This window comes from Lepidochelys kempii, chromosome 21 (assembly GCF_965140285.1).
Source record: "Lepidochelys kempii isolate rLepKem1 chromosome 21, rLepKem1.hap1, whole genome shotgun sequence".
Classification (NCBI taxonomy): Eukaryota; Metazoa; Chordata; order Testudines; family Cheloniidae; genus Lepidochelys; species Lepidochelys kempii.
The window spans coordinates 39,248-59,915 of NC_136400.1; the positions used below are offsets into that span (position 1 = coordinate 39,248).

At 48.4% G+C, this 20,668-nt stretch overlaps 1 long non-coding RNA gene across 2 annotated transcripts; it reads left to right on the forward strand.

The window, feature by feature from the left end:
- The first annotated feature begins 12,009 nt into the window (after positions 1 to 12,009).
- LOC140901233 (uncharacterized) lies at positions 12,010 to 16,793 on the forward strand. Of its 2 annotated transcripts, none has more exons than XR_012155803.2 (2): positions 12,010 to 12,093; positions 14,189 to 16,793. It is a non-coding gene; the product is annotated as an uncharacterized LOC140901233 (long non-coding RNA). The 2 variants fall into 2 exon arrangements; XR_013634869.1 differs by having other exon boundaries at positions 12,054 to 12,112.
- The last annotated feature ends 3,875 nt before the right edge of the window (positions 16,794 to 20,668 follow it).

Sequence of the window (20,668 nt, forward strand, 5' to 3'; positions counted from 1 at the left end):
CCAGGGGCTTGGACTAGATGACCTCCTGAGGTCTCTTCCAACCCTAATCTTCTATGATTCTAAGTCAATAGCGGCCTTCAAAACAGAAAATGGCCCACATACCCTCAGTAATGTTCTCCCTAAAACATGAAACACTCTGCCTTCTGTCACTGCCTTGGTTCCAGGGGTGGGTGGCCATGGTAAATCCCTCATCCCATTATTAGTGTCGCTCTCACAAAACCAGCAATATCTATTCAATAGCATCCCCCGCTTTCAAATCACGATGGCCACCATATTGTGTTACGACCATTTCCCCCAAACAAACAAAGGTCCTTGTGCCTTGCCAATTCAGTTCACCTAAAATAGGCAGTGTCCCATAGCCTCATTCCCATTTTTGAAAGACACACTGAGCCTGTGCTGCCACAGAATCAAGCCCCCATCCTCTACTCAATATGAGTCACATCTTTGGATCTAGGACAGAGGTGGGCAAACTACGGCCTGTGGGACCGTCCTGCCCGGCCCCTGAGCTCCTGGCCCGGGACACTCGCTCCCACCCCTCCCTCGTAGCCTCAGCTCACTGCTCCGCTGGCGCAATGCTCTGGGCGCGGGGGGCCTCTCCTGGTGCAGCCGCGCAGCCAGCCACCGGTGCTCCAGGCAGTGCGGTCAGGAGGCACAGAGCCAGGGGGTTGGATAGAAGGCAGGGGAGTTGAGGGTGGCGGTCAGGGGGCAGGGGTGTGGATGGGGTCGGGGCGGTGTCCCAGGGGACAGTCAGGAAGGAGGGGGGGTTGGATGGGGCGGCAGGGGGCAGTCAGGGGTAGGGGTTCTGGGGGCAGTCAAGGAGAAGGGGTAGTCGGATATGGCAAGGGTCCCGGGGGGGGCCAGATGGAGTGGCGGGGTCAGTCAGGGGCAGGGGGTCTGGGGGCAGTCAAGGAGAAGGGGTGGTTGGATGGGACAGTCAGGAAGGAGAGGGGAGTTGGATGGGGTGGCGGAAGGCAGTTAGGGGCGGGGAGTCCGGGGTTTGTCAGGGGACAGAGAGCGGGGGGTGAATGGGGGGTTGGATGGGGCAGGAGTCCCAGGAGGACTGTCAGGGGGTGAGAAGCAAGGGGGGTCGGATAGGGGTCGGACCATACCTGGCTGTTAGGGGAAGCTGTGCCTCCCCAAACTGGCCCTCCAGACAATTTCAGAAACCCGATGCGGCCCTCAGGCCAAAAAGGTTGCCCATCCCTGATCAAGGAGCTAGAACCAAGGCAGGGTAACTGAGACAAGAGGAGTTATGTGAATTTTGATGATATAAACTAGCCCACACACTTCAAAACTCTACAATTCAATCCAAATTTTGTGAAATAATTACTTGAAAAATACAAAAGAAACAAAATGCATCCAAACCAAAAAGCACAGAAATTGAAATAGACAGTTGTTAAGTTTGTGTTGTGTAGCCACTCAAAGTCCCCTTTTCAAAAAGACAACATTGATTGCAGTTTTTTATGCTCTCAACCACTTTTTTCTTGGTGTGGAAAAAAATTAGTTCTTTCATTTACTTGTGAATCGTGGCATGCTAAGACTACAATTGGAAAGCAAATTGTGAGAGTCCTTTTGCTTAAACAAATTGAAGGGTTAACCATTTTAAATTATTTTTTCATATGTTAAATGCTTGCTTGTTTTTCTTTTGTTTATTTTACGGTGTGTAATTTTTATAACTGATAAAATTTAGTAACCCTAAAATGTTTTAAAATGTGATTAAGGTTTACTGCAAAAGCATTAAAAACCCAAACTTTACTTGCTTAACCACATGGCTTTCAACTTAGCTTAAATCAGAACTGATATTACACTACTGTTTTGTTAGCTACCTATAATTTGTCACATGACCTACAAGGATAGTTACAGAACCACACTTCTGTGTGTTGGTTTCATAATGATATTTTTCTTTCATGCACTGTTATTTTAGCATTGGGTTATAATTATTATTTTTTCCACTTTTTTCCTGTTAATGGCTTTTGGGTGTAGAAAATGGCAAGTAACTTCAAAAAGTGGTCCCAAAAACATCAGCTGACTGCTGACGGTTAAAAAAAAAAAAAACACCTCAAAAATTCCACAAGGATAAATTACGATGCCAAATAAGCAAGTTTAACCACCGGTGCATAACATGTTAATAGTCTGTATGAATATGCAGCTTTAAATATGCAAGCGGTGAAACAAATGATGATCTTTACCCATTTTCAGTTTACAGCCAAAAATAGCTAATAAAAGCTGATGCACTGCTAAACATCTTACAACTTAATATCAGTTTTTAGTTTATAGCTACACATAAATTATGTCACCTCAAATCTACAATGTTTCTTGGAATTTTCTACTATTTAGTCAAATCAAATTTGGAAAGTCAAAGTTTAAAGAAAGGAGCTTTGCATGAAGCACCCTGATTGGAGAACTGTTACACAAATTGTGACTCAAAGCCATAATGATTAGATTACGTTTTCTTTTCTACAAAAAGCAAAATTTGTCTAATACATGTTTATTACATATATTATGTTTTTGCTCATATGGCGCTCCAGATACGGTTGACACAATTTTAAAGGTTGAATCAGGTTTGTGTATCATCTTTGATATCTGTAGAGACCAGGCATTTTACAAGGCGAAGGTGGGACAGATTTGTTAGTAATGGTCAAGTATACCTTCAATCCCCTCATCAAGAATAAGCAAACCTCAAAGACACAAAAATAGACCCTAAGTAAAAAGAACAACAACAACTGATATAAGACAGATACAGCCAGTGGAAATGAGAGCAGGGAACACATGTGCTTGGAACCAAACAAATCAAAGCTAGCTTAAGCGGGCAAAGTAAAAATGAATTTCCCTTGCATAAATCACAGTGAGTCAAAAGTATAAGGAGAGAGGAAAAATCACCTCTCTCCTCCGCTCTTCACCACTCATAGCAGCAACAGCACCTGAAGAAACACAACTGGTGGACGGGTCCTAGCCTGCAGGCCTCTGGACAGTACAGACTGTGAAGAGCATACGGTAAGAAAAAGCTTAGCTTTGAATCCATTCAACTTGCTAAGTTAGGTATTGCTGTGCGTTTTATCTTATTTTCTTTTTAACCAGTTCTCACTTTCATGCCTCAGCACTTCTAATCATTTAAAACAGAGGATCTCAAACATTTTGGCCGGGACCCCTTTGAAAATATTGCAGGCTGCGACAACCTTCCTCCCCATACCGTGCCACCCTTACTTACGCACTGCCTTCAGAGCTGGGCAGCCAGAGAGCAGCAGCCGCTGACCTGGCATGGCATGGTACTGCCGCCCGTACTTCTGCACTGCTGCTGGCAGCGGTGCTGCCTTCGCAGCCGGGCGCCCAGCCAGCAGCCCCCACTCACCAGCCCCCAGCTCTAAAGGCAGCGCACAAGGTAGACTGGCAATGCCGCAACCCCCCTTGTCATCAGGACCCCCAGTTGGAGAATCGCTGACTTTTAACTACAGAAAGAAAGATTAACAATAAAACAATTTCATTAGCTAACCAGTGCATTTGGGACCTTCTACTTGAGATAACGTGGCTTGTGCGTATCATTTTCCATTAATGAAACAACAGCCTTTATATGAGCTCACACTGTCCACTCACGTCCCGGGCAGTACAAGATGCACATTGCAGGGGGTGGGGGGAGTCTGAGACTGGGAATTTGCTGCTCTTCTTCTGCAGCGTAACATGCGCGTGGCTGGTTGCCGGCATTCACGCTGTATAGCTGGGAGTAATTCACAACCTGGAGGCTGTGTACGAACTGACCAGTAGTGGTGCTTCTCACAGCAAAGCAGTGTAAAAAGCACTCCAGGTTGGAGAACTAAGGGGATGCATCTGTTCAACAGTCTAGATCAGGGCTTCTGCCCCACTGCGCAGGGGGCTGTGGGGGGCTCCAGGCTTCAGCCACCAGATTGGAGGGCTGGGAGCTTCAGCCATACAGGGCTGGGGGCTTCTGTCCCACAGGAGGCCGGTGCTTGGAGCTCCCAGCTTTAGCCCTGCGCAATGCCAGGTCGCACCAGGGTTCACAGACCCACAACTGAGAATTCCTGGTGTAGATTGTACGCTGTGGAATGTCACACATGGGTAAAATGTTTTTTGCATATTTATTAACTATGTGGCTAATGGCTTAATCTGTTAATAAAAAGTAAGTAACCTTTACAGTTGTCAGTTTTTTAGAAACCATTTGTTTACTAATTTGCTGTAATTTAGCTACAGGCCAAAACTGTTGTTCTGGAATGACTGCAACAACGGTGCAGTTATTATTTTAGACAGTTTTATGTTCTAAGCTTTAATAATTTATAGCAGTTTGCTCACGATCACAGGTCCTTGTACTATTTAAAGCAATCTTAGTTTTACTAACTAGTACTCTAAATGAAAAAGTATGTATTACCAAGACTTATAGCAAACACCACAAAGAAATGCTGCTTGCTTTGATAAAGGATAAAGCTCACTCTATATCATCCCCACACACAGAATGAAACAGAGAAGCTGACCTGACAGCTAGAGAAGAAGGCATGACAGCCTCCCTGGAGGAGGCGGGGGAAGGATTATAAAGCAGCGTTGCCCCCATGAGTGTTACTAAAACACACTGGAATAATTTTTTGATGTAGCATCCCTGTAAAAACAAGCTACAACTGTACAAAAACCCATTGGTTGCATGGGCTTCATGCTTAGTACAAAGACTCTACTAAGGGGAATACAAAACCCCTAAAAAAGATATCTATAGCTCAACCCGCTAATACCTAACATGGATTGTTACATCAGCAGATATAAAAAGAACCCTTAGCTTATGTTGCAAATTTGCATTTTTAGGTAACGGTTTAATGAAGTTAAAGGAAACATTTCTATAGCTGCTTTTTCCTACCCATTTGGGTAGAAGCTATTCCTATGAAAAATAATGGAGCAGCAGCACCAGCAACTGTTACTGTTCTATTAAAACAACTCTTGAGCAAATGGAGTTTGCTCCCATACATCAGTGGTTCTCAACCTGGGGTACACAAAGTATGTCCAGGGGATCCACAAAACGTTTAGACTGAAAACCGACTGGAAATTTATTTTCTGTATATATAGTTGAATTCTGTTCAAAGGGGCCACACCTCCACTTGAAATTTTTTAGGAATCCACAAATGAAACAAAGGTTGAAAACCACTGGCATAGCTAACAGACTGAAATCAAAATGCACACTTTGCATTATAAGAAATTTCCACAGTAATTGCTGTGACAAGTGTACACCAAAAATTTCATATCGCCTATCATCCCAAGTCTACTAAATAATTAAACAACCATACCTTTAGATATTTTGTCAGCATTACTTTTAAGTTAAACAACAAGAACTTGGATATGAAACTGCCAATATTACAAAAGGCTTTGCAAGCTACCCCTAGTAAAGCTATAAGGATAGCACCCTTTGTAACTACAACTGGGCTTAAAATGACACTGCCAGAACACTTAGTGTGCACTAGCATCAATTTAGTACAGCAAACCCTCCCCCCCGCACCAATGGGTCTTACAGTTAAAGGAACAACTAAAAAGTTTAATTAGGGGTAGCCAAAAATGTAGAGCTGCAACGGCAAAAGGGAGACCAACCATTTGAACTGTAAAAAACAACTGAAATAGCATCATAGTAAAAGTACATATTTAAAAGGGACACACCTTGCAACCTAGCTGGGAAAATCCCTACAACATTATTTAATAAAACCACCAACACCCACAGCCCTAAGGTGTTCTTGCTGCATATTAATCAAGAAAAAAAAAGGGGGGAACAATCGTCTCCACATTAAGCAATTAAAAATATTGAAAGAAAGAACATATATTAATAACAGCAGTATTATTACAGAACACGTTTATTACTGGAGTATTTTTCTTTGTTGTACTATGCAAATAAAACCAACAATGCAGAACTCCCAAACAACAGATTCTGCAAACTCACAGACTACACGTAAGTGGTCAGGCAAAGCAGAGGCCAACACAAGCTACTACGCCTGCCACCTACACACTCAGAACTACAAAACAATGGGGTCGAAAAGCTGCGTAATAGCATGTCAATACAATTACACTGGTAAAACAGACTTCACAGTATAATACTCTCAATGTTTAAAAGACATGGTACGTTTCTATTTCCATGTAAATGCAAGAGAGTAAAATAGTTAAATCCTGTAAAATCGTGGTACATAATCTTTTACTAACTAAAACTCAACAAAACCAAATCTTGGGAAACACTCCCAAATGCAACCCAAATGTAGAACATCCAAAAAGGAATACTGAAATTAACTTGGTTCCTTAATAGTGCATTAATGCCCATTTTTGAAAGATACAACCTCCCAGGAATATACATTAGAAGAGCAAGGACATTTCAGTGACTTATTGGCAGTACTGGGTGTCAGTCTCTGACTTGCAATCCTCTGCTTCTCATATTTACAATCTAGCTCACCAAAGACTTCATCTAAGGTTTCTATTTGAATCCTGCATCACTTTGCTTATCATAATCTTGAGTGTGAGAGAGTGAGTGAGATATGTGGCGGTTCAATACCTAATTGAGACAGATGAGACAGAACACAGCTTTATGCAAGCAAGCAGGCTGGTCAGCTGAGATGGGCTGTTCTGCCCCCCCCGCCTTCCACCTTCTCCTTTTATTATATTTCTCCCCCCTAAGCATTACACACTGCTACCGCAAAAAGATACACAAAGGAATGTATGACGTTGATTAATATACTTATTTACCATCCTTTATCTACTACAATCCTGGTTCTCAGGCCTTGAGCCCAGGCTAAGAAAGCTTCCCACAGTTGCTGTCCCAACAATCAAGTTCTCATGGTTCATATCTAGCCCTTGTCCTTGGATAGAGCAATGTGTGCATTGCTTCTACAAAACAGTCAGGGTGTGCCCTGCCTGCTTCCAGGTGGAATAGCTAAACATGAACCCTTCAGAGATATACCAGAATCTCCTTACATATCATTTTCTAAAGGCCATGTAGTTAAAAGCAGGCCTAAAGTCAGGATCCACCAAACAAGTGTTTCCCATCTTCTGTATCTAGGGTTCCCAACCATCTAATCACACAAACCCAAACACCCTTGCCCCGCCCCCTACCCTGCCCCTTCCCCAAGGCCATGTGCCTGCCCCGCCCCTTCTCCAAGGCCCTGCCCCCACTCACTCCATCCCCCCTTCTTCCTTTGTTTGCTCTCCCCAACCCACACTCACTTTCACGGGGATGGGGCTAGGGATTGGGGTGCGGGCTCTGGGCTGGGGCAGAGGGGTTTGGAGTGTGGGAGGGGGCTCTGAGCTTAGCCTGGGGCAGGGGGTTGCAGTGCATGAGGGGGTGCGGGCTCTGGGAGGGAGTTTTGGTGCAGGAAGGGGCTCAGGGCTGGTGGTTCAGGTGCGGGAGGACGTTCGGGGTGCAGGAGGGGGTGCAGGCTGCTGGCTCCCGGAGGGGGCTCAGGGCTCCAGCCAGGTGGCGCTTACCTTGAGCGCCTCCCAGTCGGCAGCACAGTGGGTGTATAGCAGGCTCCCTGCCTCCCCTGGCTCTGTGCGGCTCCCGGAACCGGCCAGCACTTCCCTGCGGCCCCTAGGGATGGGGAGGCAGGTGGCTCCACACACTTCCCCTGCCTGTAGGCACCGCCCCACAGCTCCCACTGGCCATGGTTCCTAGGCACTGGAAGCTGTAGAATCAGCGCTCGGGGCGGGGGTGTTGGATCATATTAAAGAAGTTCTGAATTAAAATCACAAATGAGTTTGATTCCCCATAGTTCAAATTCCAGGGTATTACTAATTAAGAGGTCTCTTGGTTTTTGGTACTCTTTCTCTCCCTCTATGTGTGAAACTTGCAAGCTGCTAACTGTGTTAGTACATTCTAAGACAGAGTCTGTTCTCAAAGCAGTTCACAGAGAGAGAGACTCAAAACAATACTCTAACAACAGAAACAGCACCCAGAGACTTTCATGCCCTTTTGTTGTATTAACAATTGTGATTAAAATAGAGATAGAGGATGTATGTGGATGGATGCTTGGTGTGGATAATAACTGAATGATCAGGGAGGTGCCAGCCTAAGAATCCAGTGTCCATCGGCTGAAGAAGGCGTCAAGTGGAAATAACCAGACGACCCCCCCGGAGGGCAGACTGGAATCCACCCAACAGCCTCAAGGATGGGAGAACCAAAGAACAAGATAACATCTTGGAGCCGTCAGGAATGTGCTATCTGCTGATTGATTCAGCAACAGCATGATGAAGCAATTCCCATAGACTGGCATAGGAAGAAATTCCTATAAAAATAGACTCTAAAAAGTGAGAACTTTGGGGGTCTGATTCTGCAAACCAACTTCCACGAGCATCAGATGAGCATCTGACAAGGCCCTGCTCCCTCCTCATGTCCAGGCCACCTGGCCAGTGGCTTGGCATGAGCAACTCTAAGGCTGGTAACTATGATAACAACCTTGCAGAACCTGTGTGTGTGGGTGTGTATGTGTGTGTATATGAATGAATGTGTGAATAAATATGAGATTGAATGGAATGTTATAGCTATAACTAACTGCTTACTATGATTCTTTCTGTATTCACAATAAATGTGGTATTTTGCCTTTTTCCCTTTAATAAGATCCTGCTGGTTTTTATTTTATTGGTACAACAGGGGCAGCACACCGAGACCCCCTGCCCACACCCGCCTAGGGGCCGCAGGGATGTGCCAGCCGCTTCCGGGAGTCGTGCAGGGTCAGAGCAGGCAGGGAACCCTGCCTCAGCCCTGCTGGACTTTCATCAGCAGTTTAAAATCTCTCAGACTGGCTTCAGTAGCCTCTGGGAGATTAAGCCCAATTCCGGGAGACTCCTGGCAAAACCAGGAGGGTTGTCAACCCTATCCATATAGTAACTCCTCACTTAACATTGTACTTATGTTCCTGAAAAATGCGACTTTAAGTGCAATGATGTTAAGCAAATCCAATTTCCCCATAAGAATGAATGTAAATAGGGGGGGGGTTAGGTTCCAGGAAATTTTTTTTTTGCCAGACAAAAGGCATTATACACATTTTAAACAAGCACTTTAATACTACAATCATCACTGTAGCAAGACAGCAAGGCAGGGCCTCTGCTGTGCACCACTGCAGCTGCTTTGCAGGCAGCTGGTGGCCTCGCGAGCGCTTGGGGTAGAACCCTATTCCCGAGCAGGGCCATTGGGCCATAAAGCAACAGTGGATCACTGGGGGTGGGGGAGTAGTGTGCACGTGTTGTGTGTTTACAAACATACGGTACATACAGTACAGTACTATAGTTGGGAGATGCCCCCGCCTTACCCCACACAGGCACAGCCCACTAGCACTGGAGACAATGAGGCAGGCAAGGAGGCTGAAGGTGCTGTAGTCTAGGAGAAGCATGTTGCGCAGCAGCAGCGGCAGCTTCCCCTACTCTGCAAGTACCGGGGGCGGGGGGCTCAACCCTTGGCCCACCCACTCCACCCCTTCCCCCAAGCCCCCACTCTTAACCTGCCTCTTCTTCCCCCCCCGCTTTATGCCACACTGCCGCATCCTCACTCCTCCCCCATCCCTCCCCTGCCTCCTGCCTGCGGCAATCAGCTGGTTTGCAGCATTCAGGAGGCAGGGGAGGGAGGGGGAGCCTGCATGCCGAGTCCTCACTCCTCCCCCCTCCCTCCAAAACGCCACAGGCCAGCTGATTGCCGCAGGCAGGAGGGGGAAGGCGCTGATCCCTGCCGGCGGGCAAGAGGCACTGTGGGGGAGGGCGGGGGGGCATAGGGGAGCTGCCAGCTGTGGACCAAGCTTCGCACAACGAAGCATTGCACAACTTTAAATGGAGCACATTCTGTAATTGAGCAGGGACGTAAGATCGAAACAACTTTAAGCGAGAGGACATTAAGTGGGGAGTTACTGTATGTGTATTGTCTGTCTTACAACCTGAATCTATTTCCTTGCATAACTCAAATGCTCATGAGGCAAATTAAACATGAACGGCACAGCAGGAGAAAAGCCTTCATTAGAGATGAAAAACAAAAGACTGGTCTAGTAGATGCAGAGGAGGGGAAGATAAGCAACCCACAGGCCTGGCCTGACAAACTACAGATTTCAACCAGCTGGATGGGAAAATGTTGTAAGAATAATTTTGGGGTAAGAAATATGTTGCCAAATAGGAGTTGAGTTTAGAGGCTACACTGCAAGTTACATAAACCCAAGTCCAGTAAATCTTTAAGTTTGTTTCCAGTATTTCTGTGTAAATATACTTGCTTTCTCTAATCTCTGCTATCATATGAACCTCTATAAAGAAACCTAAGTACAGTGTATTAGGCAGAAAGGTGCTCTAACCTGTAACTAGTAAACTAGGGTGTACAATTCCTTTGTAAATGGCCGCCCTGGTAATTCAGTGACTGTCCAGTACATAAGGGCCTGGGACACTATAGAGAGACACTCAGAGCACCTGGGGTGTGGAGTATGCCTATTGCTAGACTGCATCAAGGACAGCAAAGCACACACGGACTGCAAATGAAGTGCTTCTATTTCTTGGGGCTAGGAGAGGCAAGGAGCTGACCCCAGACAGGCACATACAAGGCTTTCTCCAAACCCTGTGTATCCCTGAGAAGCATCACACACGATTTAAAATGTGCAAAATGAGACAGAGAAAAAAAATCATACCTTTAGAAAACATGACCTATGACAAAAGGGGAAAGGTTTAATCTAGACAAAAGACAGCTCAGGGGAGGATACAGAAAGTCTTCAAATATATAAAAGATTCTTCTAAAGAGGACACTGATCAGCTGATTACTTGTGCTCCTAGCCTCTGTGGACATGGAGAGCAGGTGATTTCCAACAAGGCAAAGTGAACTCACCTATTAACAGAAAACTTTCTAACTATAAAGGTAGTTAGCACCAGAATAGCGTGCGTGAGGATGTTGTGAAATGCCCATCACTGGAGCTTTATAATGACAAGTTAGGTATTTGTCTACCAGGAATGGTCTAGATATACTTATTCCTTCTTCATCATAGTAGAAAAAGACTGTGTTACCTCCTGAAGGTCCTTCCAACCCGACATTTCTAAATGTCTGCAATCTGCTTTCCTATAGCACCATTGTGCTCTTCTAGAAACATTGTAAAGAATGCTTTGCCGATTAAATTCTTGACAAACTGAATTCTGCCCTATAATAACTACAAAAACGATATACCTTGCCCAGCATGCTAGTGCTGAGTTTAGAGGTAAGCAGTAGCAGCTTAAATCTTCAAAGAGCACTAACAGCCTAAACTTGTGTGTGTTATGAGATTAAATAGTTCATGGCGTAAATATGATGAATGCAGAAAATCCAGTTCAAACCTGCTTTGCACATGAAGGAACCTGTTGACAGGGATGCGGTGTCCCATAATCCTTAGCCTAACCCCATGCAGAGCACAAGGAATACCAGCCATGCCACAGAAACAGACACGGTGTAACCTCTGAGCAACAGAAACACACTTCTTTGATAAAATCTAGCACACTATCCCTTACTGAGCAAGAAGTCCATAACCTGGTCTGCCACCTCTTAACCCTCACCCTTTCAAACTGCTTTGGGATACTTTGGATACAAAGGAAATTGGCGATTTAATTAGGACTCCTTCCCCTCCCTAACAGAGGCTATAGAGGCTTTCATTTAAGCTCTGAAACACTGCAAACATTCTCTCAGCACTTCCACGTAGGATTCATACAAGGTTTATGTGCTTGGCAACATTCAGGGTACACCCAGAGTGTTGTGCTGGACCTGTGCACACACAGCTCCTTTCAAGGGCATCAACCTTGGAATCTTGCCCAGATGTCGTGAATCGTGGGAAGCCTCCCAGGACTGGGCTCAAGGCCCGAGAACAAGGAATGCTGTAGATAGAAACTGGTAAATAAGAATGTTAAACAAAGCCAGTGTATTCCTTTTATCTGTTGGAGAATGTAATGCGAGGGGGGAGAGAAAGAATAAAGGGGAAGGTGGAAAGCTGACAGGCAGAAGCCTGTTAGCAGACCAGCCACTTGCTCGCTAAAAGCTCTGTGCTGTCTTGTCATTGAACCGCCGCAACTGGCGCCCAACATGGGGCCCTCAGCACTAACCTCACCCGGCAAGGGTTTCAGACGCGTCACTCATCTGCTTCGTGGATCCCGGTGAGTATTTTTCATTGTGGTAAGTATGGGAAGCTCCCTCTCTGCTTTGCAAGTGCAACACCACAGTGAGCTACAGTATTTGCTGTGTAAGGCTCAGCATGATTGCCCCACTCGAGAACTCACTCTCCTGCTACAGGAGGTGAGTGCCCAATGCCCGTGGTATCCTGAAGCTGGAACCCTTAAGCTAGCGGACTGGGAGCGGTTGGGCCAGACATTGCATAAAGAGCCTCGGGCACCCGTGCAGGCTCTACATGCCTGGCACCTCTGCCGTGACACGATACAGCGTGTCGCCTCGGACAGGCCCTCCCTCGTGAGGCTGGTGATCTCGCCACGCCCGTCCGCTCCTGCAGCCATCCCCCCTCCTGGCGATGTGACACAGCGTGTCGCCTCGGAAAGGCCCTCTCCCGCGCCAACAGAGGGGCTGCCGATCCCGCCACCCCCGTCCGCTCCTGCAACCATCCCTCCCCCTGCTTCGCCCCCAGTGCCTCTATTACCACCGCCTCTCTGGCCTTCCCCACCGGAGCCGGTGTGTGATCACCATCCCACCGTGGTGCCCCATGTTCCGGGGCCCCCCGGAGGGTCATCCGCGTCTGCTCAGCGGCTTTCGCTAGTGCAACAAATGGTCCATGCAGCGAAGACTCGCTCAGATCTTACAGCAGAGGAGCTGGCTGAGCTGGTCTCAGTTTGTCCGGTGACCTGGCAGGATGATGGCCAGGGCAACCAGGTTGCAAACTGGGTCAGTTTGCCTTACTCGGTGATCAGAGAGGTAAAGAAAGCGATTTGCGAGTTTGGTCTGACCAGCACGTATGTGCGTGGTGTCATTGAAGGGCTAGGTTCTGGGTATTCCCTGGTCCCTGAGGACTGGAAGGCACTGCTGCGCATGATGCTGACACCTAGTCAGTATGTTATTTGGCTTAGTGAATTTCGGCAAATGGCGGAATGCCAGGCCCAGGTGTATAGAGAGCAAGGTATCATTTTTGAGCACTTGGCAGGGGAGGGCCAATTTGCTACTGTCCAGCTGCAGTCTCAACTCCCTCGGGCCGTCTTCCCCATTATTTCCACGTGCGCCCAGCATGCTTTCCGGAAGGTCCCGGATTCAGGCAAGCCTATCAAAAGCTTTGCCAGTATCCGTCAGGGTGCATCAGAGTCCTTTATGGATTTTACCAACAGATTGCAGGAGGCTATCCTCCGACAGGTGGATAACCCTGCGGCAGCTCAGGAGATCCTGTTAAAAATGGCGGTTGAAAATGCGAACAAGGATTGCCGCCGTGCTGTCCAGGCTGCACAAGCCTCTGGAATTCTAGAGCTCTCAGACATGCTGCGGGTGTGCCAAAACATCGGCACCCAAGCCCATAAGGCTGGAGTTCTGGCTGCCGCCCTGCGGAAAAGCGGGAAGGAGGGGAAGTGTTGTTACCACTGTGGTAAGGAGGGTCACTTTCAGTGGGAGTGCCGCTCCTCGGCGGTGCCCGCCCGCCCCTCAAAGAAGTGCCCCAAGTGTCGGAAGGGCTATCGCTGGGCTAATCAGTGTCGTAGCGGGTCGGGAAACCGCGCGACGGGTTCCCCCCAAACCCAGGGCCAAACGGGGGTGTTTCCCACTCAGACAACTGTTCCTCTGCTTTAAAACCCATAGACTCCATGAAGGCGGCGACTGCCGGAAGCGCAGGGCTTGATTTGATTATGCAGGAGGACGCTGATTTTCAGTTGCCGGGGGAGGTTTGCGCCATACCTACCCAGGTGACAGGACCTCTCCCTGCCGGATTTGTGGGTCTGGTTCTCCCTTGCTCACATGCTGGGAAACAGGGCTTTTTTGTCATCCCAGGGGTCATTGACGCCGATTACAACGGCGTTATTAAGGTTCAGGTGTGGACACATCTTCCGCAGTCGCTCCTGTGTGGACGGTCAATTGCGCAATTGATTTTAGTCCCCTATCAGGTGCCAGCTGCAGAGGATCGAGCCCGGGGCAGAGGCGGCTTTGGATCGACGCTGGCTCAGTCGCCATCTCACAGCACGTCCTCTCCACTTGTTGCTCTAACAATGTCGGTCCGCCCCTCGAAACCTCAGTTAACGCTTCTCTTACATAACGTTCCTTTTACAGGGCTGGTGGACACTGGAGCTGATGTTACGCTGATTCATGATCCGGAGTGGCCGGTCGGTTGGCCAACAGTTCCTTCTAAAGAGGTGTGGGGGATTGGGGGTAGCAAACCCGGGTGCCAAAGTTTGTCTTGGGTCATGGTCTCTAAACCAGGAGGCCATGCCCTTGCTACAATCCACCCTTTTGTACTCCCTGTCCACCTCAATATTTGGGGCCGTGACTTACTTACAAAGCTGGACACCACCCTCAATATTAATATATAATGGCCCGAAATCCTCCCTCCCCCACCTTGCCATCCGCATTACCATTAGTATGGCAATCCTTAGAGCCTGTATGGATTGACCAGTGGCCCCTCCCCCTAGAAAAGCTGAAAGTGCTTTATTCACTTGTACAATAATATTTGCATGCACAGCGCTTGGAGAGCTTTACTAGTCCTTGGAATTAGCTGCTGTTATTTTGGCCTTTCAATTTTTTGCTGATTGTCCCTTTAATTTGATCGTGGACACGCATTATGTTTATCAGGTAATTGATCATTTACCCCTTGCCCTTATTACCCCTCAGGTCGATGCGGACCTTCTTCGCCTGTTTTTGTCCTTACAGTATCTCATCACCACTTGTAATTTCCCTTATTTTGTTGCTCAGATTCGCAGTCATACCCCTCTGCCTGGACTGCTTACTGAGGGCAATGCGCGCGCTGATCGCGCGTTACGTGGTGAGGTAAATTCCCTTTTTTCTGACCCCATTGAAAGCCATGCCTTTTTTCATCAGTCTGCCTCTGTTTTGGCCCGGCAGTTTCACATTCCTGCTGATCATGCACGTTCTATTGTTCGTTCCTGCCCCCACTGTGCCGCTGCTGCCCCTACCTTTTTTTATGCCGTTAACTCCAGAGATGCCACGGCGAATCAGCTGTGGCAAATGGATGTCACTCATGTGCCACAATTCTGCCCCTATTAGTTTTTACATGTTTCCATTGATACCTATTCGGGATTCCTTTGGGCAACCCCACAGCGTGGGGAAGCCACTCCTAAAGTTATTCACCATTTGCTAGGCTGTTTTGCTGTTATGGGTCGCCCGAGCCAGATAAAAACAGATAATGCCCCAGCCTACTGCTCCACAGCCCTTTCCACCTTTTGTGTCCAATGGGACGTCCGTCTCACACATGGGATCCCTTATAATTCCACTGGCCAAGCCATTGTTGAATGTGCAAATCGCACGCTAAAAACCTTGCTCGACAAACAATTAAAACAAGGGGAGCTGCGTCTCCGAACCTTAGGAGACATTTAGCAACAATTGCATATCCTTTTGTTCACTTTAAATAATTTAACGCTGAACGCAGATCAGCAGACCCCCACGGATCGGCATTTTCACAAATCCGAGGTACTGGAAAGACCGCGTGTCTATTACCGTCAGCTGCCTGATCCGCAATGGTTGGGCCCAGTGCCTCTAATTACTTGGGGTCGGGGATATGCTGCTGTTGCTCTCCCTGCAGGACCGTTGTGGGTTCCGGCTCAGTATGTGCGACCGGCACTGAAACAGCATGGCGTGGCACCAGGGGCTGTCGAACCCCATACCGGAGTTTCAGCTGACCTTGGAGGAGAACGCGGTGCCTCCCGGGTCGACAACGACGGGACGGAAATGGAGGAGGTGTAGCGTCCCAAGCCAGCCCGTGACATGGGGAGCAGTAAAAGCATTGGTCGCCGCGGCTCAACGAAGACTGGCAGCAAACCAACAGCCAGAGACTTCTGAGACTTCATTTGTGGCAATTCTTGCCCAGAATTGCTAATTCTGTATTGATTGCATGCCTTTTGTACCTGCTATTTCCTGTAGGGGTTGGCTCGGGAGCACTTTCTCCGTTACGAGCCCGAATGACATATAACCTATGGGAAAGATTCGCTTCAATAGCAAATGTTACCCACTTTTGTTTATCTGATTTTGTAGCAGCTGAAGAACTGTTAGGTACCTGCCTTATTCCAGTATGTCATCACCCTGAGGAAATTGGAAATGAGATGATGCTCGCTGCTTACTCGAACCTCTCTTCCCAGTATTCTAGCATGGCTAATTGGGGCCCGGCCAATTACACTTTACCTTCTTAAGCTCATTTTTTGCTGTTGCTGTGTGCAATGTATTTCCTTTTTGTTAAGGCTTTGTCGAGACCCGCCCTGACAGGCTCCACGAGTTATGACCTTGTCTGTGCGGGAGTTAATTGGCTTGCAAAAGCAAATTGATGGCTACCATGAGATGGCCGAGCACAAATAAACAAAAAAGGAGGGGATGTAGGATTCATACAAGGTTTATGTGCTTGGCAACATTCAGGGTACATCCGGAGTGTTGTGCTGGACCTGTGCACACACAGCTCCTTTCAAGGGCATCAACCTTGGAATCTCGCCCAGATGTCATGAATCGTGGGAAGCCTCCCAGGACTGGGCTCAAGGCCCGAGAGCAAGGAATGCGGTAGATAGAAACTGGTAAATAGAATGTTAAACAAAGCCAGTGTATTCCTTTTATCTGTTGGAGAATGTAATGCGCGGGGGGAGAGAAAGAATAAAGGGGAAGGTGGAAAGCTGACAGGCAGAAGCCTGTTAGCAGACCAGCCGCTTGCTCGCTAAAAGGTCTGTGCTGTCTTGTCATTGAACCGCCGCACTTCCACAATTTTGAAGAAACAGACACAACCAGACTTTGCTCATCCACATTCATTGACAGGACGTTCAAGTATTAATGCACATTGAGCTGTTTGCACCAGGTTTCCTCTCTGACACTTCAGCCCGTGTTACACCTATCCTTACCCCTCAGACAAAGCAGCAGGCCCAGGATAAACTTGTAGATTTCCTCTCTAGCACTGGGATATTTGCTAGTGCAGAGACCACTACCGCTACCCCACCCGTACTCACATGCCCCACAGCCCTTGGTGTGGCAGCTTATGCTCTTGCCTTGTCCTGGGCGCCTCTGTCCTCAGCCTGTGGTGTACTATGTCCTGCAGCAGCATCTGCTCCAGCCTTGGCCATTTGCCAGGATAGACACCACCCCTCTTGGCAGATGCCCCAGGAAAACACTCTCCTATTTTGGTATGGGCGTTGTAATGCTAATATTGTCACTTGATATATCTTTTTATAACAAGCCATGCAACAGGGACTACAAGGGCAGAAAAAACACTATGAACACAGAGGTAGACATTGACAAAGCAGCTAAAGAGAGATTGGTGACATCATCAATCTCACACAAGCATGTAGGACAGTATGACTTTATTTTGTGGTTAAGCTCTCTACAACCTATCCCCACAGAACTCCAGCTTGGAGACGGAGCAAAGAAGGGCTACAGACACAGATACCCAACCCTAGCCATCTCTGGACTCTGGACTCATCCCGGATTGTCTCCCAAATCCCGAGCATTGTTCAGCATATCTCCTGTCACATAACTCGCTAAGCCTGGCCTCAGAATCTGTCTTCATATTGCTGTCGTCCTCCCCCTTGGGGCTGCAGTTCTGCTCCTCAGATTTGTCATTCCTCAGCAACACACCATCATGTCACCTTCTGCTAGAAGACACACCTCACCCAGAGGAAGGAAAAAGCCTCCATAACCAGAGCACACCCAAGCCAGGGAGGAATTCTCCCACCCACACCACAGCTCCAAGGACAAGCTAATCACATTTCAAGCATCCTCCCCACCACACTATACACTTGAAAGGTCTGAAAACAATTTAAGAAGCTCCATCACACAATGCACTTTGGTTGCACTAAGTCAGCTTCTTTAGTGGTCTGTCACTGAACAAAAAAGAAACCCAGGACAGAGCACCTGATCTGACCATTCCACCAGGCTACAGCATACCTTCCAAAATCCAAGGACCAGGACAGCCCTACACCTAACAGAATCAGGAATGGACTACATCTGAAAATAAATTAGCACAGCGTTTCTTAAACTGGGATCTGTGGACCACTGGGGGTCCATGAGGATACTCCAGGGGGGTCCGCAAGTCATGTCCGGGGCCGCCAGACCCACTGATCAACTCTCCTCCCCCTCCTTCGCAGCACCTCTTGCACACCACGGAACAACTGTTCAGCGGCATGTAGGAATGGGAGAAGTGGAGATGGGGCACACTCAGGGGAGGGAGCGGAAAGAGGCAGGGAAGAGGAGGGTTGGGGGTGGGGCCTTGGGGGAAGGGGTGGAGTGGGGGCAGGGCCTGGGGCTGAGCGGGGTTTGAGAACCCCCAGGGAAAAAATTAGAAGCTGGCTTGGGGATCTGCAAAATTTTTAAAATCAAAATGGGGGTCTTCCAGTTGCTAAAGTTGAAGAACCGCTGAAATAGCACATAATGACCAGTGTAGCTCTGGGCACACCAGGTCCCATATGCCAACCCCTGACAGTACCATAGGCTCAGCATAAGTCTGATGTATTTACCACACAGAAAATGATCCATGCTGTCTGATCTTGGAGAGCAAACTACTCTGCCCTGCCAAGAGGCGTTGCCCAAGATGTTGCTGTTGGGAGGGCACAACAGCCTGGACAATGACAAAAAAAGGCCATCATGACCTCAAACTCTCACAAACAGCCCAGAGCAACAGGATCTCCCCCACAGACACACAGCACTACAGTAGCCAAGCAATCTGCACATCAGTCCTCAGGGCAGTACACCTCCATGGCACCATTCACATCCTAAGGAGATGGGATTTCTCTCTCTCTCTGTTTTCATCCATCTAGACTGTGGCTTATTAACAACAGAAAAGATAATGACCCTACCAGTCTTGGCAAACCTGCTGAAGGAGGACCTCAAAGAGGGGTCACAGGTAGCCAGGCAACCAAGAAACAAGCATGCTGCTGGCCTCAGATCCCCAAGAGTAACCAAAATGCAAAAGGGAGAAGCAGCTTTAGTGAGTGAACTCACCGGCACCTGCCTCCAGGGCCGGCCTTATGTAAAATAATCCCCTAGGCCAGGCTGAAGGTGGAGCAGAATTGGGGGCTGGAGCTGGGCAGGGCTGGAGCTCGTCTCAGGGCACAGCTGCGGGGGGTGGGGGTGGAGCACCAGTGCAGAAAGCACAGGGGGTAGGGGCAGACTGCAACTGCAAGCCCCTGCCTGCCTCTCAGCCGTGACAATGGGCCAGCAATGAGCTATTACAAGCCCTAAACACACACATTCCACAATAGAAAACCTTAGTAGCCCACAGGGCTAACATCAGACTCACGGGGCTGTAACCTGGGGTCCTGGCACTCAATTAGGGTCAACTGCAAAGAACGGGGCAGACAATCCCCAAACCTGGGGGATATTCCAATATTTAGTAGCGTTCCCTCTCCACCTAGTTACCTTCTCTAATGCCAATCTGCTTACAGGTTTTGATGGACAGGTCTGGGTTCTTCTGGATCCCGCCACACTATTCTTAGGCTCATCGGTGCCCACACTGATAATACCCATAACTTTCTCCAGTCATGGGACCTGATGTAGCAAATGTAAGATTAGCATCCCCTTGGTACTGTACTTTGTTGGGGCCCTGAATGACCTATGACCACGATATCTTCTCTGCAGTGGTTTAGCAATGTGGCTGACTGGGTTCAGTACAGCCCAAAGGACTCACAAGTGGGAGGAGGTGGTAAATCCCTCCACAGGTTTAACACGCGGGAGGTTATAAAATCCCCAAACCCTTACTCCCTGGCTTGAGGACACAGTTCAGGGAGTAGGTGGTCCCCAAAACAATTTCCCTGACTGACTAAAACATGGTGCACTCACAACCTCCATGAATGATCCTCAGGTTCAGAGATGACTCTGGGCTCCTCGGTCACTGCAGAGGGGCTGATCTCTGCAGGCAGGGATCAGGCTGCTTCTGCTCTCAGGATTTCCCCTCACCACAAAGGGGTGCAGGGCTCAAGGTGCAGATTACACAACTGTACTAAAATCCAAACTGTAGCCTCCTACCCCAGAGTCCAGACACACTCACAGCAGGAGTAGGGCCGCCTGGGGGGGGGAGGGGGAGGGAGGGAGGGGGAACAACACCACGGGACAAGTGGGGCAATTTGCTCCAGGCCCCGCAGGGGCCCCCACGAGAGTTTTCAGGGGCCCCCCACAAGACTTTTCGGCAGCAATTCGGCGGCGGGGGATCCTTCCACTCCATGTCTTCGGCAAAGTGCCCCGAAGACCCAGAATGGAAGAACCCCCGCTGACAAAGACCCCAGGCCCCCTGAATCCTCTGGGTGGACCCTGAGCAGGAACAGCCCTGGACTAGCAGCCAGAGCAGAGCTGACTATGTGGTGACTGGTCTCCCCTAGGGAGCTGGGAGGCGAACTCAGCCTGGCTGGGGAACTTTCCCAGCAAAACTCTACAAACTGGGAGTCATCAGTGGAGAGGGAAAAGCCGAGCTGAGGGATCTTGCTTTGCACCAGATTTAGGTCCCAAGGGGGTACCGGATCCCAGACATGGGGGTAGAGGCGCTCCAGGCCCTTCAAGAACTGCACCATCATAAGGTGGGCAAAGACTGACCTGCCTTGAAATGGAGGTTGGAAT